At 45.2% G+C, this 23,817-nt stretch overlaps 1 long non-coding RNA gene across 2 annotated transcripts; it reads left to right on the forward strand.

The window, feature by feature from the left end:
• Positions 1–1,407: 1,407 nt before the first annotated feature.
• Positions 1,408–20,373, forward strand: LOC113184308 (uncharacterized). 2 transcript variants are annotated; one of them, XR_003300972.2, is made up of 3 exons: positions 1,408–1,637; positions 13,147–13,321; positions 13,644–20,373. It is a non-coding gene; the product is annotated as an uncharacterized LOC113184308 (long non-coding RNA). The 2 variants fall into 2 exon arrangements; XR_003300971.2 differs by having other exon boundaries at positions 1,408–1,585.
• The last annotated feature ends 3,444 nt before the right edge of the window (positions 20,374–23,817 follow it).

Below are 23,817 nucleotides of genomic sequence, written 5' to 3' on the forward strand. Positions count from 1 at the left end.
TTGGGTTCAATCCCTGGTTAAAAAAAAAAACAAAAAAACTATAATACAAAATGTGTTCTAATTTTAAGAAAATTTCATAATGTAGTAAAAAGGTTTATTAAAAAATGGATTTCATAAGGCATACCCAAAACTAATCAATAGGTGCCCATCTCATCAAGTGCATTCCAGGGGCAGGTGATGTGAGCTGGGTGGTACCTTACCCAGTTGGAACACCAGAATCCTAAAACCAAATTGTTGGTTTTGGTCCACAATTTGCTGTGTGCCTGAGTGCACTATGTATTTATTTTTCAAATGGATGTTTTAGCAACCAGCTGAGGCTTCTGCTTCCTTCAAATATGCCACAATCCTAGTTACTTCCTCCTCCTCCTTCCCTCCAATGGGCCCAAAGTGCAAACGTAAGTAACAGAGTCCCCCCAGTAAAGGCTGACAGCCCTGTGAGCAGGCTGCTTCCCCCAGCTGGGGCAGGCCTTTTAATATGTACCAGCTCCCCACCCCACCCCCACAAAGGAGTCTCAGTTCCCACCAGAGCTTTGCAGAACTTTACTTGGCTAGAAGGATCTGTCTCCTGCAAAGTAGACAATTAAAATAGATTTTTTTAATTTGCAGATAAACACATCTTAATGCAGCGATAGCTCTTGAACTTCTCACTCCCAGCCTAATCTTTAATTTGTCCCAGAAATGCAAAAACCTTGAAGTGTTCTTTAAATATAAAGATCAAAAAGAAAAAAAAAGGCACTAAAAGCTTTAAAGATACCTGTCCAAATTACCCTATAAAGAGCCCTTTAAAAAACAAAACTCCACATTCCCAGAGATTAACTGCAGGGGATCTACGTTGAGAGTGATGTGATGTTGTCATGAATGATCACAATAACGGACAAAACGAATCAGACTCAGTGTGGGGCCTCACAGTTAAAGAAGTAAACAGAAAAAAAAAAAAAAAAAAAAAAAAGGTCTCCTGTGTAAGAAGTGTTTCAACATGAACTGCTGTCAAAGGGGGTTTTCAAGTAAAACCTGGGTGGGAATATACCTCAGTGGATGAGCCTCTGCCCTGGGTTCCATCCCCAGCACTGAAAAAAAAATAAAGTAAGAAAAGAAAAAAAAAATAAAAAGAAAGAAAGAAAAGAAACCAAAGCATGGAAGAACTGCTTCCTATGTACAGTGGAAAAGTTTACCCAAATAACGAGCTGTCATGGGGGACGTCTCAACAACATTCTAGTTTGTTTCCTCAGATCAAAAAGCAGAGACCCAAGCTCAGCATTTCTATCTGTGCTGTGGGTCATCTTCGCCGTTCCCTGGAGTAATCATATGCTGCATCCATGAAGCAACTGCCTAACACCTGAATGTTCTCAGTACAAAGACCAGTGGGGTCATATGACAAGGCTATATTTAGAGAAGGACTCTGTTTTCTGTTTTGCTCAGCCCTCACCATTTTCTGCTCCAAAGAGGAGTTTCAAATGCACATTGATCTTTCTCATTTAGTGAATGAACTGAATTAGCACCTGTTTTCAACTGCCAAAAAATGCACTTTTATTTTTTTTTTAAATGGGGAAAGAGAAGTCTGTGTGCTGTTAAGTCAACATGGGAGGTATGTTTTGTTTTGTTTTCCCTACTTTCTTCAAAAGAACTTAACCAGAAAGGTACAGTAAGAATATTTACTAAATTTTCTAAATGCTGGGGTGTGTGCCTTAGGGAACCAAGCAGCATATGGGATAGTGGTAATATTCCCAGGGGATTTGGATATAAACCGTCCCCCTTACTAATGTTGGGGAAACTAACCCGTGTAACCACAAAGTGACTGAAAAGTCAACTCTAGGAAGCAAGAAAACAACTTGGTTGCATACCTTTATTAAAAAATGGATTTCATAAGGCATACCCCAAACTAATCAATAGGTGCCCATCTCATCAAGTGCATTCCAGGGGCAGGTGATGTCAGCTGGGTACATACCTCTGTGAGCCCTTTCCTCATAAAAGGCCTGGGAAAAAATAATAACTTTCAGAAATTAAATGTCATAAACATTAATTGGCCAAGACAAGACCCAACTTTTTGGAAGATGCTTTCCACCTATATTCTTTCTGTGGTGGTGACCTAAATATTTTCCTGAGGTTGAGCATTGGATTGATTAAATGAGTCTTTTAAAAAAAAATCCTGCCCATTCATAAGATGGATGTGGCTCAGATAAGCCACACTGACAGCATGACCCTAATCTCATGAAGTCTCCCGTGTGTTCAAAGATGATGCTGAAGGGCTCTGCTCGGGTTAACTGAGCTGGTGGGGAGGTGCCTGGCTGTTGGCAGTTGTATGTTTGTGGTTCTGCCTGCCTCCCCCCCCCCCCCCCCCCGCCCCTATCCCCTGCCTGCCCTAGAGACACAGAGTGGAAAAAATGCACTAGAATGAGCAAAAACTAAATAACAAAACAAACAAAAAGCCGGACATGGTGGAGGCACATGTCTGCAATCCCAGTGGCTCGGCTCAGGAGTCTGAGGCAGGAGGATCCCGAGTTCAAGGCCAGCCTAAGCAACTTCGTGAGGTCCTAAAAAACTTAATGAGACCCTGTCTCTAAATAAAACATAAAAAAATAAAGGGCTGGCAATGTGGCTCAGTGGTGAAGCACCCCTGGGTTTATTCCCTGGTACCAAAAACAAAACCCTACCACTGAAAGGCCAGAAATGGGGTTGAAATGCCAGGATTTGTGGTGCAGGAAGGCAGGGCTGATTTAAATCTTGCATACTATAGATGCCACTCGTGTTTCCTGTCCATCCTACCCAGCTGTGGGCTAGCCAACAAGGGAACTATGTGGTAATTGGACAGAGATTTAGATTCAGGCTCCGTAAGCATTAGAGCACTCATCTAGCATGTATGAGGCCCTGGGTTCGATTCTCAGCACCACGTAAAAATAAATAAATAAAATAAAGATATTATGTCCAACTACAACTAAAAAATAAATATTAAAAAAAAAAAGTCAGCTGAAACGACCACTACTAACTCACAGGAGACAGGATGAGTATTCAGCATGAGCGGATCGTACCTGGTGTGGTGTGTCCAGGGCATGGAGAGCTCTTCTGGAGCACCACTGGTCAGCCCTGCCATCTTAACTAAGACAACCTCTGTCCAAGTCTCAATTCTTTCTGCTTCAGTTTTCCACCTGCCTTCTCCAGGGTGCTTGTGGTTGTGTCTCATAATATTCGTTGCTGCTTAGACTCTTTGTTTGTTCAGTACTAGGGTCTGAACCCAGGGGTGACTTAACACTGAGCCACATCCCCAGCACTTTTAATTTTTTATTTTGGGACAGGGTCTCACTAAGTTGCTGAGGTTGGCCTTGAACTTGTGATTCTCTGGCCTCATTCTCCCAAGCCACTGAGATTATAGGCATGGACCACCATACTTGGCGTGCTTAGACTCTTTTCCATTGTTGCTTTCACAAATTCTTTTCTATTTTATTTTTATTTTGTTAATATTTTCAGTACTGGGGATTGAACCCAAGGGCACTCTTCTGTTGAGCTACATCTCCAGTCTCTCTCTATATATACACACACATATATGTATATATGTTTATATATGTTCATATATGTATGTGTGTGTATATATATATATATATATATATATATTTCTTTTTTTTTTTTTTTGGACAGAGAGACATGCAGCATTCCTAAATTCCCCAGGCCAACCTCAAACTTGTGGATCTTCCAGCCTCAGTCTCCCAAATTGCTGGGATTACAGGTGTGCACCACTGTGCCCCACCAATTTTTTTTAATATTTGATCTTTAGTTATAGGTGGGCACAATATCTTTATTTTATTTTTATGTGGTGCTGAGGATCGAACCCGGTGCCTCACGCGTGGTCGGCAAGCGCTCTACCTCTGAGCCACAACCCCAGCCCCCCTAGAAATTCTTTCATTTTTTTAAATCATTCAAATTTTTCCTTTAATGTTCAATATTAAACAAGGTTTGCCTAGGTGCTTAAAGACCCTAGAATTTAAGTATTATGGACTATTCAAAATTTGCCCACATGGTCAGGCATAATGGTCCACAGGGTGACCAGGTCAGAAAGGACCAACTGCTTCCTGTCAGCAGAGCCTAGGTGGCACTTCCTGCCTCCTGCCTCCTAGCCAGGTGTTGTGCTACCTGCTGGACAACAGCTATGGTGGTGGTGGTGGGGGGGAGGAGCGAGCTACTGACTTTGCATAAACAAGAAGGAAACTAGACCCACTAAGGCCTTGTCAGGGAGCGCCATTCACCCTTACACCTAGTGAAGAAAGGTGAACTCCAAGCTACTGGGGGTTCCCCGAGGATGCTGGGTTTTTATTTTTTCATTTTATTTTTATTCGTTATTTTCTCTGGGGCTAGAACTCAGGGCCTCATGCAAGCTGCACCCCTGCCCCTGTATTTAGCTTCTAAGTACTTTGTTTAGACAGGAGTCTTCCTTGCTTCTTTTCGTCCTGTATCCATAGCAGAGATGAGCCCAGGGGTCTGCAGGGTTGCGGACTAGCCTGCCCTGCCAAATGTATTTTTGAAAAGCTGGCCATTCCCATTCTTGGGAATTCTCGAGCATCACTTCTGGTCATGTTCTGTTTAGAAATTAGCATTCCTCCATTTAAAATAAAATGTCCATCGAGTGTACAGTACTAAGAAGTGCCGGTGCTGGGAACCTGCATGGGACAGGCCTGCTTCCAGCACATGGCTGCTTTTCAGTGGCTTGGTGAACCGGGGAGCTTCCTTCTCTCCTTCCCCTGCCTTCTTTCCTCCCCGGCCTCCACCCCACGGTGTTCAAGACGATTTTATTTTGTAACTGCTCTGAAAGCTTACTGTAGCTGGGGTTTAAGCGGTTGCAAAACGTTGCAGTGCTTGAAGTTTACAGAATGTATTTACGTCTCATCTTATGATCATGACCGCTTCAAAGGAACCAAAGATAGCAAAGCTGGTCCCCTCTGGCCCCAACCAGCCAACCCCAAGACAAGGCAGTTGAATGACACTGCTCTATTATTGAACTACTGGCTTTATAAACAAGACTTCAGAATGATGAAAATGTAAATGGGGGTCATTTTATATTGGAAATGAACATGAAGTTTCATTATTTAACAGTTTCCTCAGAATGCTGGGTTGTGACTGTTTTATTATCACACATTATGCAGATTTTATCTTTTATAAAGCACCTAGTATGTGCAAGAATATTCTGGGGCTGGGGATATAGCTCAGTTAGTAGAGTGCTTGCCTTGCACACACAAGGCCCTGGGTTCAATACCCAGCACCAAAAACAAAAACAAACTTACAAGAATATTCTAGATCTAAGGGGAAAAAAAAACTATTATATATAAGAGCTGATCTCTGTCCCTGAGTTAACATATGAATTGTCCCTGAGGAGTAAGGGACTGTAATAAATATTTTAGATCTTTTTAGATCAAGGAGTCTATAAATCCTGAGGCACTACATATTTTAAGTTTAAAGAACCATATAGTGGGGGGGTGGGGGCTAGGGTTGTAGCTCAGTGGTAGAGCGCTTGCCTTGCATGCGTGAAGAACTGGGTTTGATTCTCAGCACATAAATAAATAAATGTCCATTGACGACTGAAAAACTATTAAAAAAAAAAAAAAAACATAGAGTCTGGGTCTTAGTTACTCAATTAGCCCTAGGAAAGCAGCCATAGCCAATTACACATAACTGAATGAGCACAACTGCATTCCAATCACACTCTACTTTTGTGTTTGTTTTGTGGTACTGGGTATTGAAACCAGGCCTTCGTGAATGCTAGGCAAGCCCTGTACTAATAAAGCTTTATTTACAGCAGTGGGAAGGGGCAGGGTCCACACCTGGATCCCAGTGACAGAGGAGGCTGAGGCAAGAGGATCAGAGGATGGAAAGTTCATCAGAAACTTAGTAAGACTGTGTCTCAAAATTTAAAAAAGAAGCCAGGTGCCATGGTGCATGCCTGCAATCCCAGCGGCTTGGGAGGGTGAGGCAGGAAGATTATGAGTTCGAAGCCTGCCTCAGCAACATCGAGGGAGACCCTGTCTCTAAATAAAATACAAAATAGAGCTGGGGGTGTGGCTCAGTGGTTGAGTGCCCCTGAGTTCAATCCCCAGTACCAAAAGAAAAAGAAAAAAAAAATTAAATACTTTTTAGTTATATATGGACACAGTAACTTTATTCTGTTTTTATTTTCATGTGGTGCTAAGGATCGAACCCAGTGCCTCACAAGTGAGAGGGAAGCGCTCTGTCACTGAGCCACAACCACAGTCCAGAAAAGGTCAGAGATGTAGCTCCATGGTGCAGCACCCTTGGTTTAAACCCCACTGCCACACAAAGCAATATCAATAAGGCTTTATTTACAAAACTCGTCAGCAGTGCAGATTTGCCTGTGGGTGACAGAGGCTGAGAGCTTCTTTAGGTGTATTAAGTCATGCAGCTGCCACTGCTCACCATGGAGGCCAGCTCTTATTGTCACATCAGCACGTTTTAGATGGGGATATGGAAGCTGGAAAGAAGGCCATCTTAGCCCAGCTCACACAGCAAGTGACTGTCAAAGCTGAGTTTTGGAAACTCATTTTCCCTGTTCTGGAAGTGGGCCTTACCTACTAACTCTAATAACAATGGTACCGACTTGAACCAGCCAGGCTTGAGCCAGACAGGCGGAGTCAAATCCTAGCTTCCTCATTGACCACCTGGAGGGGGCCATGGGCAGATGAAGTTCTTTGGCCTTCTCTCCCATCTGCACAATGGATAATGGGTAGTCACAGCATCTGCAACCCAGGGAGGACCAACGTAGCTGAGACGGGAGAGTGTGCTTGGTGTGGAGCCTGGCAGGAGATCATTAGGTGGTGCAGGCCTCTCACTTCAGAGACTTGGGAGGCTGAAGCAGGAGGATTTCAAGTTGGAGGCCAAACTGGATAACTTAGCAAGACCCTGTCTCAGGAAAATGAAAAGCATTGGGGATGTGGCTTAGTGGTAGAGCCTCCCTTGGTTCAACCCCTAGTAACACACACACACACACACACACACACACACACACACACAGAAAGAGAGAGAGAGAGAGAGAGACAGAGACAGAGACAGAGACAGAGAAGGAAAAAGAAAAAGGAAAGAAAATCATTAGATGATAAATGTGACCTATTTGGGATGGGGAGGGGAGATACCAGGGACTGAAGTCTGAAGTCAGGGGCACTCAGCCACTAAGCCACATCCCCAGCCTGATTTTGTACTTTATTTAAAGACAGGGTCTCACTGAGTTGCTTAGTGCCTTGCTTTGGCTGAGGCTGGCCAGCCTCTTGTCTCAGCCTCCAGAGCTGCTGGGATTTGCAGGCCTCCACCAAGGCATCTGGCTAAATGCGACCTATTCTTAAGATAAAGTGCTTGAGGGAGATCTCTGAGGGTGTGGCTGGGGGAAGGAGTCCACGGAGAGGCATCTCCTCCCAAGGCCAGAAAGAGGAGGATGAGGAAATGTCTAGGTGGGGATATTTCCACCACCCCGCCCCTCTCCTCCCACTTCTCTGAAGGGCAGCTGAGGTACGTCACCCCAGACCTGAGTGTGGCAGGAGGCCTGGGCTCACCAGCCCCTTGGCACTGGCAGAGAGATGCCCTGACCTTTTGACCCACAAGCCTGCCAGGCCACACCTTGCACTTGGGCAGAGGTCCCGCAGGGGCCAGGGCTGGCCTGGCTGGCCTGTCTGGCCATCCTGCCCACCGCCCCACCGCTTCTCTAGGGCTGGTTTTCTGCGTCTGCTTTCATAGCTCCCTCTGTGTCTGTCTCTCTTTCCTTATTTGTCTGTCTGTCCAGATGTAGACAGAGGGTGTTCCTCTGTCCTTTGGAGCACTCTGAGATACAAAAGATGCCACTTCCCTGCTCCTGTGACCTCACCCAGGGTCAGGTGGCTTTAAAGCCCTTTCACTTGCTGAAGAGTCCAGCTCCCTCCTGGACTTCCGTCCTCTGCCCTCTGCCTACGGAACAGAACCAGCTCCCTCACCAGTTTCTGCATCTCCTCAGAGTTGTGTCCTCACCTGAAACCTGTGCAGAAGGGTCACTTGCTTGCTGATTATTTGCTCTTCAACATAGAAATCTAAATCACGTGGAGTATGTGAAGGCAAAGATCTTGTTCTACCTGTGTCTAGAACAACGCCGGGCTCAGGGGACGTGCTCAGAAAATCCCTGAGGAGTGTGTGAATGAAGGACAGAAACAAGCAGGGGGGATTTTGAATTACAGGTCCATGTCGCCACCAAGGAGCACCACTACGCTCCCAGTGACTGGGCCTCCAGGACCTCCTGGATATGTTCAACCTAAGTGAGAAACCTGGATTTCATCATGTGAACGCTCCAGGCTATATTACTTTATTTTTATTTTAAAAATTACCCTTTGGTATGTTTTGGAAAGAAAAATAAATGAACAACTTTATATAGATTTTTTAAAAACTCCTTTGATATTTCAAATGCAGAATATGCACATTTTGGGGGGGTGGGTACCAGGGATGGAACTCAGGGGCACTCAACCACTGAGCCACATCCCCAGCCCTATTTTTGTATTTTATGTAGACCAGGGTCTCACTAAGTGCTCAGCGCCACCATACCTGGTTCAAATCCCCACCTCTTAACGTGAGCTCTTATAAATCTTGGGAGAGGTGACAGGGCTGTGTCCACCAGGGTGAGATGAGAACAGTGATAGGCCCCTCCTCAGAGAGCAGTTGTGAGGGCCAGGGGAGTCAGCGTCTGTGGAGTACATGCAGCAGCATCCAGCATATAATAGTTGCTACATAAATGTTTGTTATTGCTATTGCTGTCCATACATAACTTGCCTAATTTCTCATGGCTAATGCACTGTGTTGGTGGTAGCAACCTAGCTTCTCAGCTTTCACAACCAATGCCTCCAGACATTGACAATATTCCCTTTAGGAAAAAATTGCACCTGCTTGCTGGGCACAGTAGTGCATACCTGTAATCCCAGTGGCTCAGGAGGCTGAGGAAGGAGGATTAGGAGTTCAAAGCCAGCTTCAGCAATTTAGCACAGCCCTAAGCAACTCAGTGACACCCTGTCTCTTAAATAAAATATAAAAAAGGGCTAGGGATATGGCTTGATGGTTAAGCAACCCTCGGTTCAATACTCAGTACCAAAAAAAAAGAAATTGTACCTGGTTAAGAACCACTGGTTTAGGAATGGACAGGTAATGTGACTCTGGTCACTGAGCCATGTCATTTCCTGCCACATTATTCTTCATGACCACGTAGTGTTCCATAGTGGAAAGAGCCCATTGTTTATATAAGCAGTCTCTTGATGGAGCTTATTTTTTTTTCAATTTTTACAATCATGAATATCTATGTGTTTACATACTTGTACAACAGGATAAATGCAGGAGTGTGAACCTCCCAGCTGCTTGGACACTGAGGCAGGAGGGTCGCTTGAACCTGGGAGCCCAGGTGTTGACACCAGCCTGGGCAAAACAGCAACACCCTGCTTCAAAAATATTAAAATATACGTGTGTGTAGATGTGAAGGTAGATATAAATCCCCATACATTTCTGCATTTGTGAGAATGAATTTATAGAGTAAATGCCTGGAAGTAGAATTTGCAGTTTACATTTCTTGTTTTCTTTTTTTGGTCCTGGGGATTGAACCCAGGGTTGTTCTACCACTGAGCTCCATCCCCAGCCCTTTTTATTTCTTATTTTGAGACAAGGTCTTGCTGAGTTGCTTAGGGCCTCACTAAATTGCTGAGGCTGACCTTGAACTTGTGATCCTCCTGCCTCAGCCTCCTGAGTTGCTGGGATTTCAGGCATGTATCATGGTCCTCACTGTACTGTTTGTATTTCAATAGATACCACCAATGTGCCTTCCAAAAAAGCTCTCAAAAGTCAATGTTAGTTGACCTACTACATGTATGAATGCCTGTTTCCACAAATCTTCCCCCTAATTCTATGTGAAAGAAAGACCCTTTAAAAATATTTTTTGCACTTCAAACAGAAAAAAAATGGTTATCTATAGAAAGAAAAAATATTTTTTGATGTAGAGTAACACACTGTTTAATAAAGTTACCATAATTTATTTGTATGCTGATGTTGAACACTCAATACCTCTTTAGTGTATATTGAAGTTTTTTAAAAATGAGTACAATTATTTTTCATAATTATGACAATTCATTGGCAGATTTGAATCTGTGCATATGAGGTACTATGGATTGAACCCAGGGCCTTGCACATCCTCAGCAAACTCTCCATCACTGAGCTACATCGGCAGCCCTTAAAACTGATCTTTAATTGGCAAATAATACTTGGGTATATTTACAGGGTAAATATGATATTTTGATTTAAGTTTACATTGTAGAAAGATTAAATCACACTAATTAACATAACTGTCACCACCTACTTCTCATTTTTTTTGTGGTGAGAACCCATTCATTTGCCTATTTGGAAATATATATTCTTTGTTTTGGTTTTGCAGTACTGAGTATTGACCCCAAGAATGCTCTACCAGTGAGCTACCTCCAGCCTGCCTCCCCCTTTTTTTTTTTTAATTTGTTATTTTGAGACAGGGTCTTGATAAATTGCCCAGGCTGATCTTGAACTTGTGATCTTTCAGTCTTAATCTTCTGAGTTGTTGGTATTACAGGCATGCACCACCATGTCCAGTGAAATATACATTTTTTTGGGGGGTGTGGGTATCAAGGATTGAATTCAGGTACGCTCGACCACTGAGCCACATCCCCAGCCCTATTTTGTATTTTATTAGAGATAGGGTCTCACTGAGTTGCTTAGCGCCTCACTATTGCTAAGGCTGGCTTTGAACTCGCGATCCACCTGCCTTTGCCTCCTGAGCCACTGGGAATATAGGTGTGTGCCGCCGACGGCACCAGGCTTATCTATTTATTTTTGAAGGAAGAATTCCACAAAAAGTCGTATCGTGGCCCTGCCTAATTTTAGTGTTTTTAATTCAAAATACATATATCAAGTCTGATGACCTCCCTGCAGAATCAACGGAATAAAAACAAGAACTTGAATCGCAATGTGTAAAATATTCAGATTATTTCCCTCCAATAGTGATCAATTTTAAATTTTGAAGTAAAAGTAAACAAAGGAAGATGAGAAATATTTCTCATCACTCTTCCTAAGAAGGGTGAACTTCTGTAGTTTGGGACCTGGGCATCTCTGTGGTAGGCCTTACTAAAACAAGGAGAGGGAAATACAATGAAATACATATTTTAAACTTTTATTTCTCCACTATTTTGTTTTTATTGTTTGATATCTTTTTATTGGTGATGGATGTGTTTGATTTGCAGCACACATTTCTACATTTCTGGTTTCAATAAAAATATAAGTACAACGGCACGGTGGGCGCGTGCCTGTACTCCCTGTGGCTCGGGAGGCTGAGGCAGGAGGATGGCAAGTTTCAAGCCAGCCTCAGCAACTTAGGGAGGCCCTAAGCAACTTAGCAAAACCCTGTCTCAAAATAAAAAAAATAAAATAAAAAGGGCTGGGGACATGGCTCAGTGGTTAAGCGCCTGTGGGTTCAATCCCCATTATCAAAAATAAATAAATAAATAAGAAATAAAAAAAATATAAGTACAAAATGAAAACATAGTAGCCTGGGGAGATCCATGTAAACAGACATGGCTTATTTGAAAAAATCTCACTTTTGCAGGTGCCCACTGCATGCTGGTAATAGCATCCTACCTGCCTTGCAACCCCAGCTCGGGAACACCTGCAGCTCCACACTGGGGTGAATCATTTCCTTCCTGGGCTCTGGGTGATCCATCACACCGGTGCCTTGTCTAGATTTTAACAACACTGTCAACAGAAAAGGTTCCTCATTCCAGAAATGCAAAACAAATTACATAAGAAACGTGTTCTTAAAGGGAAAAAAAAAAAAAAAAAAAAAAAACCCTCACCTAAAGGCGTCGGAGCCCAGGATGGCTTGTGCCACAGGAGTCTGGGGTTGCCAAATCCATACCCTGGTTGTCCTTGAGAAACCCGCAGCTCTGTTTTTAATAGCTCGATATCCAAGTGAAATGACACCGATGACTTAGAGCAGACTCACCTTTGATCTACTGATCTACTTAGAAACTGCTGCAGACAGAGCCTGTGGCCCCAGAGATCATTAACCAATTAAAGAAGGAGGAAGAGAACCCTGAGAGTTAGAGAAATACAGGAAGTCTGAGGTTTGCCAGTCGTTGAAGCACTTGGGGTTGTCTTTTAAGAGCCCGAGCCTGAGAATTTTCTTTGGGATAACAAAAGATTCACATTAGAAAGTAAAACAGAGGGGACGGGGCACTGCTTAGAGGCAGAGTCCTGCAGGGATCATCCCCAGCAAGGCACAAACCCCAGAGCCCAGCAAAGCCCCATGCTGCTCAAACTCAAGAAGGGTGGCGCTATTTCAAAGCAGAGAAAGGTGACAGCGCTTGTTCCCCACCTCCCTCAGGGTTCCTGACCCCATCTAAATATGTTTCTATTTCCGAGTCATAAGGCAGGGAAATGGGAGTCATTTTCCTCCCGAGTTCTGCACTCATTCAACGACGCACCTTTTACGTTTTTTTAAAAAAATTAATAGACTTTTTGTTTGTTTGTTTGTTTAGAACTACTGTGGTCCATAGAAAATTAAAGGGTGTAGAAAATTCCCATATACTCACTTCTTCACTCCCCTCCCCCACGTACCTTTCCCCCCTATTCTTAGCATCTGACCTTGGCGAGGCACATCTGATACACTCCATAGGCCAATATTTTGGGGTGGGGTGGGACGGGGTACGGGTGATTGAACTCAGGGGCACTCGACCACTGAGCCCCACCCCCAGCCCTATCTTGTATTTTATTTAGAGACAGGGTCTCACTGAGTTGCTCAGCACCTTGCTTTTGCCTGAGACTGACTTTGAACTCTCCATCCTCCTGTCTCAGCCTCCCCAGCCGCTGGGATTACAGGTGTGCGCCACCTCACCTGGCCCTAGATGACCCATTATTAATACATCCTTTTTAACTAAAGTCCTTGCCGACATTGTTTCAGTCTCGTGTTGTGCCTTTCTGCAAGCTTCGGGAAATGTCCATCTGACATGTATTCACCATGACAGCATCATAGACGTAGCTTCACGGCCCTAGAAATCCCCTTTTCTGTTTTAGCAAGGTGCCATTCTAAGTCACAGTTTCAACATAACTGTTAATTTTTTTTTTTAAACCTGATTTTAGGAACAAGAGGAAGCGGATTCTCCCTTTTGGCAGAAACCTGCAGTCACTTGGGCTGTAACTGGGATATCCCGGTGAAGCGGTCAGGTCCTGGCGGATGTATCAGCGCCCACGCAGAAAAAAAACACCAAAATGTGTTTGCCAAACTAACGGAGGAAGCCCCTCCCTCCAAGGACAGGTAAGACCTGGAAGGGGCGTGTCCGAGGATCACCTGCGCCACCCAGTTTACAGTTCCACAACCTGATCACCTCATAAAGCTGCCCAAACCAAGCACTTGGAAAGCTCCTTTGACTCTTGGACGGAGCCTTGGTGGAAAGGAGTGTACCTGAAACTAACCAAAAGAGGCATTATGCTTCCAGAAAAATCTTAAAGAAAAGTGTTGAAAGCCACAGTCGGACTGTGAGATCAAAGGAAAGCAGAGAGAGTAATCCCTGGGACTCAGGAGGCTGAGGCGGGAGACCCCGCCTCAGAATAACAACTTTGTTTTTTTCTTTTAACAGTTGGAGATCTGATAGAGCACTTGCCGGGCATGCACATACCCTGCTCAAAACCAGCACGAGGGCGTTGGGGGCAGGGGTTGAAGAGGTTCAACTATGAAGGTGTAAAGCCTTCACCCACGAAAAGAGGTGCCAAAGGCGGTGCTAAAAGACAAGGATGACTTTGCATTTAGAGATGGTGACACTCTTGGGACGTACATAGACTAAAGCAAATGACTGCTGAAGCTGCCATCCATGCAGTTCTGAAAGCTCTCAGCATGTACATGATCCCCAGGCCTCTCTTTTAGAACCCACTGATATCTAATCTAATAATAATAGGAATTGAAAAGATAAAGCTCTGCGTGCTGCGCCCTGCCCCCGCCTGGAAGGGGCGGAGTCTCGGTCCCAGGTTTCCCTGGGGACTGTGCCCAGGTCTAGTGTGGAGGAGGCCTGGGAGCGAGGACAAGCCTCTGCGGAGCCCGGTGTTCCGGAGCTGGACTGTGAGGCTCGGGGCAGAGGATGCAGAACATGAACTGTTCCACTTTCCAGCTAATATTTGAGCACCTGCTGTATGTGAAGTGTCGCCCAAGAATAAGACAAGGTCCTGGCCCTCGTGGAACCCGTGGTCTCGTGGTCTCGACAGAGAAGGCAGACGTCAGACTAAACGTGTGAATTTATGAGTTAGGCCATGGAGTCTGGGGAGCAGGGGAAGCGCCTGTGTGTGGAGGCAGTTGGGGTGAAGTGGCCCCAGGCCACCCAAGGGTCTCTAGGCAGCAGAACACGCAGCCAAGGGAAAGGGACAAGGGCCCTGGGGCCGAGTGCCCTGGGCTGTTAGGGCAGAGCAGGGCAGGGCAGGGCGGTGAGCAGGGCTGGAGCAGGAGCAAATGGGCAGGACTAGATCCGAAAGGCTGGACCTGGTGAGCCCTTCCTGGGGACTCTGCTAGGAAAATGGGACAGGCCCCTGGGGGGTCGCGGGGAGGGGCGACAGGCACCTGAGTGCTGCCCTTTTCCCTCCCACCCATTGCCACGGCCTCTGTTTTCAGTGTGGTGGCCCCATGAGGACACCCAGGTGTCCATCCCTAGCAGGGCCTTTCCTGATTGTCACCTCCCGTGTCCAGCAGCTCCCTGGACAGCTGCCCTCTCCGTACATCCAGACACCTGGAAGTTTCTCAAGCTCAGCGCCACCCACCAGGAGCACCACAGCCTCGCCCACCAGTCCGCTCCTCCACAGGCTTCCCAGTCCCAACCCAGGAAATTCAGGATTTACTGGCTCAGCCTCAAAGCCTCAGTTAGCCTCAACTGCCTCCTCCTGTGTCCATTCCACAGCAAAACCCCGCTGACTCTGCTTCAGAGGGGGCCAGAACCCCGAGGGCGAGGCCACTGGCTTTTCTCTTTCCATATCTGTCCCCTTTTCCATTTGTTCTTTTTCATCCTGTGTCTCGGCTTCTCGCTGGTGCTGGAGAGGGAACCACTCTCCCTAAGACACGCCCAGCCTTCCTTTGCCTTCCCATGCACCCAGGCTGGCCTCAGGCTCCTGGCTCAGGCTGGCCTCCTGCTCCATCATTTTTTTTTTTTTTTGGCAGGGGGGTACCAAGGATTGAACCCAGGAACACTTAACCACTGAGCCACATCCCAGCCCTTCTTGTATTCTATTTAGAGACGGGTCTTGCCGAGTTGCTTAGGGCCTTGCTAAGTTGCTAAGGTTGGCCTTCCACTTGCAATCCTCCTGCCTCAGCCTCCTGAGTCACTGGGATTACAGGCGTGCACCACCTCGCCTGGCTATCCTGCCTCATTTCTAAAGTAGGCGGGACTACAGGCACATGCCACCACAGCCAGCTTGGGTCTGTCCTTAAAATAGTTCCATCAGTGAGCAATGGCACATGCCTGTAATACCAGCTTAGGAGGCAGAAGAAGGAGGATCACAAGTTCAAGACCAGCCTCCACAATTTAGTAAGATCCTGTCTCAAAAGGGACAGTGATGGGTTCAATCCCCAATACCTACCAACCAATCAACCAAAACAAATAAAATAAACAAAAAGAGCTTCAACTCCCAGCTAGACTACATCACCTGTCACTTCAAAACTGCCATGGCTGCCATCTCCCTGGGCTAGGAGCCAAAGCTCTTACCCTACATGCTGGGTTTTCTGACCCTCCCTGCTTTCTGGCCTTGCCACTCTGTACTGATCACAATGAGCTCCTTATCTTGCCAGGAACACAGCAGACATGATCCTACCACAGGACCTTTGCGTCTGCTATGATATCTGCTTAGATATACCCCCAGATAAATGCAAGACCTGCTCCGTTACCTATTCCAGGTGTCTCTTCAACTGATACCTGATGGCAGGAGTCAGCAAACATTTTCTGCTAAGACCAAAATGTAAATCTTTTAGGCATTGTGGGCCACCAGGTCTCTGTTGCAACTACTCAGCTCCGTTGCTGTCAGGGAAGAGCAACCACAGACAATACGTAAGCAACAACAAACACTCTGTGTTCCCATAAAACTCTACGAACACTGTAGTGGGACTTCACGTGACGTTCAGGTGTCATCCAACATTCTTCCTTTGACTTTTCCCCAATCGTTTTAAAAGGTAGGGTTAGGAGCGTAGCTCAGGGGAACAGCGCTCACCCAGCATCCCTGTAGCCCTGGGTTCAGTTCCCAGCAGCACAGAAAATATATCAATAAAATAAAACAGAAATGTAAAAATCGGCTGGGCTCGGTGACACACACCCGTAATCCCAGCTACTCAGGAGGCCAAGGCAGGAGGATTGCAAATTCAAGGCCAGCCTGCCCAATTTAGAGACCCGTTTCAAAAAAAAAAAAAAAAAGGTAAATAAATAAATGAATAAAGGTAGCTGCTGGGTAGGTTCTGCGGCACTTGCCTGCCATGTACAAAGCCCTGGGTGCAGTTCCCAGAACCACACACACACACACACACACACCAAATCCAGGTACAACACGCCAGGGCCTCCATGCGATCTTGGGCAAGTTACCTACTCAGTGTGGAAATGGGTTCCCTGAGCTAATAGGAGTGAGTCTCTCCACACAGTTTGACACAGTGTCTGCAGTAAATAGCAGCCACAGCTTCTTTGTCATTAGAAAGGCATCTTTTCTACCCCCCCCCCAAAAAAAAAACCCAAAAAGTAATAAAATATAGATCAGCAAAAACTAACATCAGTCAGAAAGACACAGTGGTGCATTCCTATAATCCCAGCAACCCAGGAGGCTGAGGCAAGAGGATCACAAGTTCAAGACCAGCCTCAGCAACTTGTCGAGGCCCTAAGCAACTTAACAAGACTCTGTGTCTCCAAATAAACAATAAACAGGGCTGGGGATGTGGCTCAGTGGTTAGACATACCTGAGTCTAATCCCCGGTACTAAAATAATAATAATAATAATACATTTAAAAATAGCATTGTTCCATTTTCCCCAAATAATTACTAGAAGTGCTCTACCTCTGAGCCCCAGCCCCACCCCCTGGACTCTTATTCTTAACAAATAAATTTTTAACAAATCCAGGAAACCATCTGGGAAATTTAAACGCTGGCAATATCATTGATGACATTCAAGACCCACTGCTTATTTTGTGAGGTGTGACAAGGATAGACCTCCCCCCCCCACCGCCCCCCTCCACTGGGGATTGAATCCAGGGAAACTTTTATCACCCAGTTACATCCCCAGCCCTTTTAATTCTTATTTTGAAACAAGGTCTTACTAACTTGCTGAGGCTGGCTTCAAACTTGAGATCTTCCTGCCTCAGTCTCCCCAGTGGCTGGGATTACAGGTTTGTGCCACCAGCCCTGACTGTGATTATGCTTTTAAAAGGAGTCCTTAAACTGGGCGCAGTGGCACAGTGGGGCACACCTATGATCCCAGCAGCTTGAGGCAGGAGGATCACAAGTTGGAGGCCTGTAGCAACGGAGACCATCTCAAAATAACAAAATAAAAAGGAGGACTGGGGAGGTAGCTCAGTGGAATAGCACCCCTGGGTTCAATTCCAGGAAACAACAACAACAAAGTCCGCATCTTTTAGAGATACTAAAGTGTCAGTGAATAAAATTCTATGGTATCTAGAAATTTCATCTAGATGATAGTCACCAGGATTCCCAGCCACTCGGGAGACTGAGGCAGGAGGATCACAAGTTCAAAATCAGCCTCAGAAATTTAATGAGGCCTTACGCAATTTAGCAAGACTGTTTCAAAATAAAAATAAAAAGGGCTAGGGATCTAGCTCAATGGTTAAGTGCCCCAGGCTCAGTCTCTAACACAAAATATACATATTATATGTATTGTTTCCTCTATATATATATATATACTCTCGATAGATAGATAGATAGATAGATAGATAGATAGATAGAGATATACGGGTATATCTATATCTGTATCTATATAGATATAGATCTATACAGAGAGAGAGTGCGCACGCTGGAGTAGGGTTCACACTACGCCAGGGGATCATGAGTTGACCCTTATTAAACTGTACAATGGGCAGGTGCAGTGGTTTGAATGCCCCCTCCCCAGTAGTACTGTTGGAAACCTGACTCCATGCTGCTGTGTTGGAGGCCTCTGGGTCTTGAGGGCTCCCCCTCCTGAATGGATTCCTGCCCATCTCCAGGGCTGGCAGCAGCTGGCATTATAGTCGTGCACACTTATAATTCCTGCTACTCTGGAGGCCCAGGCAGGAGAATTGCAAGTTCAAAGCAAACCTCAGCAAGTTAGTGAGGACCTATCTCAAAATAAAAAATAAAGTAAGGACTAGAGGGGTAGAGCTGCTCTCAGTTCCAGGGGTTGGCACAGGAGTCCTATCACCTGTATTTGCAAATAGAGTATTTTGCTGGAGCAGGGAACAGGGGCTTTAGTGGGGATAGAACCCTGGGGGGTGCGACCACTGAGCTACATTCTCAGCTTTTTTAAATTTTTGTCTTGAAACAGAATCTTTTTTTAAAAAAAAAAAATTTATTTTATTTTTTGGCGGACACAACATCTTTGTTTGTATGTGGTGCTGAGGATCGAACCCGGGCCGCACGCATGCCAGGCGAGCATGCTACCACTTGAGCCACATCGCAGCCCATTGAAACAGAATCTTGCTAAGTACACAGACTGGCCTCAAACCTGCGATCCTCCTGCCTCAGCCTCCTGAGTTGTTGGGATTACACGTGTGGGCCACTGTCCCCAGCTAATAACCTATGTTCTTTATAAATTCCCCTGTCTCAGATATTCTGTTACAGCAGAATAAAATGGACTGAGACAGTGGATGGAGGTTTATTCTGCTCTTCTCTCTACTTTTGTATTTGCTTAAAAGTGTTCATAATAAAAATAAAAAAAAATTTTTAAAAGGCGGGGTGGGGAAGCTGGGGTGTGACTCAGCGGTAGAGCACTTGCCCAGCACTTGCCAGGACCTAGGTTCAATCCTCAGCACCACATAAAAATAAATAGATAAAATAAAGATATTGTGTTCAACTACAACTAAAAAATAACTATTGAAAACTGGCTGCCAGGTCAGGGGCCACTGGTTACCCTGTGTCTTCTCTTCCTCCTCAGCTATAAAGCCCCCATCTTGAGAGGCTGCTTGCCACGCAGGCAACAAGGCATGTTTCCAAGATTTCCTAGTCCCAAGAACAGCCACATGACACCATTCTGCAATATTTGTAAGAAATGGCATATTTGACTTCTTGAAAGTGTCTTTAGCTGGGCGCGGTGGTGCACACCTGCAATCCCAGCAGCTCAGGAGGTTGAGGCAGGAGGATCACAAGTTCAAAATCAGCCTCAGCAACAGCAAGACACTGAGCAGCTCAGTGAGACCTTGTCTTTAAATAAAATAGGGCTGGGGATGTGGATCTGTAGTTGAGTGCCCCTGAGTTCAATCCCCAGTACCAAAAAAAAAAAAAAAGCGAAAGTGTCTTTAGACTGGGGATGTGGCTCACTGGTAGAGTGGTTTGATCTCCAGTCCTGTCCCCACCCCCCCACCCCCGACCAAAAAAAAAAAAAATGCCTTTAAAGAGGCACATCTTTTCTTCTGATCTCCAACTATTCTTTCTGCTTGTTGCAATATAGTCTGGTAGGTGGAGCCTCAGCAGCCATGTTGGATCATGAGGCATAAGCTGGATGAAATGATGTTGTGACAGGAAGAAGGAAGGAGTCCAGTTCCTGGTTGCATGGAACATCCTTGATTAACTGCCTCCAAATTTATTTTTCATGAGGAGGAAATAGGGCTCTTTTATTTGTTTATTTTTCGGAGACAGGATTATACTGTGTTGCTTAGACTGCCCTCAAATTCCTGGGCTCAAGAGAACTTCCTGCCTCAGCCTCCTGAGTTGTGGGCATTGCAGACATGTGCACCTGGCAGCCACTGAACTCTTTCCTACAATAAAATCATGTAAACCCCCTCTGGTGGTGTTGACACTGAGTTGTAAGATGAGAGCCTCCTGGTCTTGCACCCGCTGGTTACAGGGCGGTGTCCAGCTCTGCCTGTCTAGGCACTTGCCCGGCTCCTGGGCATTGAGCAACCATGCTAACAACCCGCATCGGGCTGGGTTCTTTCATTATGTCCCAGAAACAATTTTTCTTCCTCTAGTTAGAATCGCACTGCAGTACTCTCCATGTAGTACATGCTGTGTTAAAAAAAAAAAAAAAAACTTTGTGTGTGCGTGCTTGTGCGTGTGTGTGTGTGTGTGTAAAAACTGTGCCTTTTAATTTCCACTTCCCCTTTAGAAGGAGGAAGAAATAAATCATCTGAACAGAACTGGTTATTAGGGATTTGGTCCAAAAAAGAAGCTTCTAAGGAATGTTATGAAGTCCATGTGGGTAAAACTTAATTGTGCTTCTATTTCATCATGAATGATTATTTGGGTTCAGAATGAGGACATTGAAAAACCATGAATTCTCCCATGAAAAGAGATATTTTTTTCCTATGGGCAGTTTAGCTTATTGATATCCAATCTTGTTTCATAAAAAAAAAAAAAGGCATATTTAGGGGGCTGGGGTGGCGGCTCAGCGGTAGAGAGCTTGCCTAGCATGTGTGAGGAACTGAATTGGATTCTCAGCACCATAAATAAATAAATGGAATAAATTCTATCAACAAGTAAACAATAAAATAAAAAAAATTAAATGACATATTTACCATTTATACATAATAAATGATTTAATTAATTTAGTGTTCTAGGGATTGAACCAGGGTGCTTTATCACTGAGCCACATCCCCAGTCCTTTTTTTTTTTTTTTAATTTATTTTGAGACAGTCTCACTAAGTTGCTTAGGAGCTTGCCACGTGGCTGAGGCTGGCCTCGAACTTGAGATCCTCCTATATCATTCTCTGGGGCTGGTATAGGTGTGTGCTGATTCAGGTGTGGGCCACCGTGTCCAGCTCCATAATACACGTAATTAAAGATTGAAAAACATTTCTCAACTCAACTGTGGTGGTGGCCCAGGCCTGTGATCCTAGCAACTCAGGAGGCTGAGGCAGGAGAATAACAAGGGCTGAAGATGTAGCTCAGTGATAAAATGCCCTGGGTTCAATCTTTAGTAGCACATATACACACACACACAAAAAAAAAAAAAAAAAAAGAAAGAAAGGGAAAAAATATCTTATATTAAAAAGCGTATAGTAAATATTCATATATCCATGCAAATATGTTTTATATATATATATTTAAAATATATAAAAAGTGAAACAACTTTTATTTGTGGCTGAGTAACTACAAAATGTAATGAAGCAAAATATCTATCCCCCATGATGGCTGTATCTAACTTGTTTGCTTTGTTATGTTTGTGTTTTGTTTCTATTTTGCTTTTTGGTTTTTAGATACTTTTTTGATTGTAGATGGATACAATACCTTTATTTTATTTGTTTATTGTTTTATGTGGGGCGGGGGATGAAACCCGGTGTCTCCCCTGTGCTAGGCGAGCACTCTGCCACTGAGCCACAGCCTCAGTCCTATTGCTGCTTTTTAAGATGGAAACTCTGAGTCCTTCAGCTAGTTAAGACGTTCCTCCATGCTGTAACTTTTTATGGTTTAAGTTTTATAAACAGTGAAAATGGATTGAAATAAACTTATTTATCCAGAACCATCTAACACCGACTCTGAAGTGTAAGTTGGACTTTCTGGCTGAGCTGACCTGGCTTGGAAGCTGCTGTGTCTGTGATGTACAAACAGATCTGGCTCCTAGATTTGCAGGAAGTATCAAGGAGTAAAAATAAGGCGTTGGCACGGATCAGGTCACACACCTTTGTGTTTTTCAGTGGGCTCCAATTTTCTATTCAATCTGTCTTGGTAGTGAGACTCCCTGACTTTCACCTACACTTCTGAGGTTAGGGGAAAAAAAAAAAATTCAGCCTCTAGGACAGGGGTCATTGAGCTAATCCCAGCTTGCAGATTCCACTGGAGGTTTGCAGGCTGTGTGAATAGCTGGAGGCAGCAAAGATTGGTGGTGCAGAGCCGGGCTTAGCTGTGCGATGTGGGGCAGGTTAGTTAACATTTCTGTGCCTGGTCTCCTCCTCTGTGAATGGGGATACTCAACTGCGTCTAGTCTGCCTGGCTGCAGTGAGATTCTGAGGTGGATACACTGGGGCTCTCGGGACGTGCGTGGGGACGTGGTGGGTGCTGTGTATAATGTTTGCCATGATCATGACGTCAGCTGCCTTCAGCTGCCCCTGCCCCCAAATGGCCACTGCTCTGCAAGTAGCAGATAAGCAAACCAGGCTCCAGAGGGAGGGATTTGTAGCCAGTGGGGGAGGAAATCATGGACTCAAGAACAAAGTTTCTTTTGACATATTTTGAAAATGAAATCGTTCACAGGAGACAACTCTTGGGCCTAGAGAAGATGCCAGGAAGGGAGAGAAAAATGTGGGCTCCTCCCAGCCCGGCAGCAGCAGGAGGGCTGAGCCAGGGACTTAGCTGAGTCATGAGCCCTGTCCTCCCACTAGCGTGCTTCTCCTAGAGACTGTAGGACTGGGACGGGACCTGGGACCTGCCAGGGCTCCTGGGTGTTCTGTGGAAACCCTCGAGAGAGACTCCCCCGGGGTCCTCACCCCTAGCCAGTGTCGCCCTGGTGTATTCCTGGTCACCGAGTCCCAGGCACAGCCTCCTGTCTGTCGCAGGGCTCTGCAGGGCTGGTAATCGCCACCCCCTGGGTGAGCCACACCAGGCAAATTACCCAGAAGCGGTAACACAGTTTTTAAAGTAGTTTTTCCCTAATAGGGCAAACACACAAAGGGAAAAAAACAACCCTCTATCCTCGTGTAAAACGTGAAAAAATAACATACACACAAAGGAAATGAGAAATCACTGGTGATCCTCGCTGACCTTAGTGAACGGGAAAGGTTCAATCTGGGATTTGGGGGAGGAGTTGGGATGAAACAATACCAGAAGAAGATCAGAGGAAGCCATTTTACACCAGCCCTACGCTCCTGATCACTTCCTTCTCAAACAGGTACTTCCCCTGTTGCCAAAAGGACCTGGATCTTCAAGATAGGGTACAGAGACAGATGCGAATGTGCCTTTAGAGTTCCAGGAGTTAAAAGCACAGGTTTAAGGTAAAAAAGCAAAGCCTAGGAGTTTGGGGTTGCCTCCCCCACACACCCCTGCAGAGGGAACCCCCAGACCCAGTTTCCCAGGGCAGGACTGGAGCACAAGGGCCCTGAGTGGGAGCTAGGCCATGGGAGGGCTGCGTGACCTTGGCAAGGCCGAGGTCTCCTGAGCCACCTTTCCCTAATCTCCATTTCCCCTCTCTGCCTCCCAGAGTCCCTTTAAGATAGATGTATCTGTAAAATCGTTTTAACCGTACAATGCAAACCTAAGGTGCTCTGTGAAGGAGGCATACTTCCAAGCTTTTCTGTATTGTTTGGATCAAAACATTGTTTCCTTGTCTACACTATTTATCTACACAGACTTACAGTTGTTTGTAAAGATGAAATGAGCGGCTTCCACTAATGGCCTAGCTCGAAGCCTCGGTGGTCTAACCTTAAGTAAATTTACCTAAAATTATGTTTTAAAGATAAGTACCTAGAAACCCTCCCCATCTGCAAGGAAGAGACAGGATGAAGCCGTCCCCAGGTTAAAGCCACCACACTCACAGTTTATGCGTGACACAAACATTTGTTCCCTGGCTTTTGGCTGCAGTTCAAGGCACCCAGCTCACACACTTAATGATAAATGCATCGAGAAGTCAGCATTTCCTAGCCAAACTCCTTCTCATCTGTAT

This window comes from Urocitellus parryii, chromosome 6 (genome assembly GCF_045843805.1).
Source record: "Urocitellus parryii isolate mUroPar1 chromosome 6, mUroPar1.hap1, whole genome shotgun sequence".
Taxonomy (NCBI): Eukaryota; Metazoa; Chordata; class Mammalia; order Rodentia; family Sciuridae; genus Urocitellus; species Urocitellus parryii.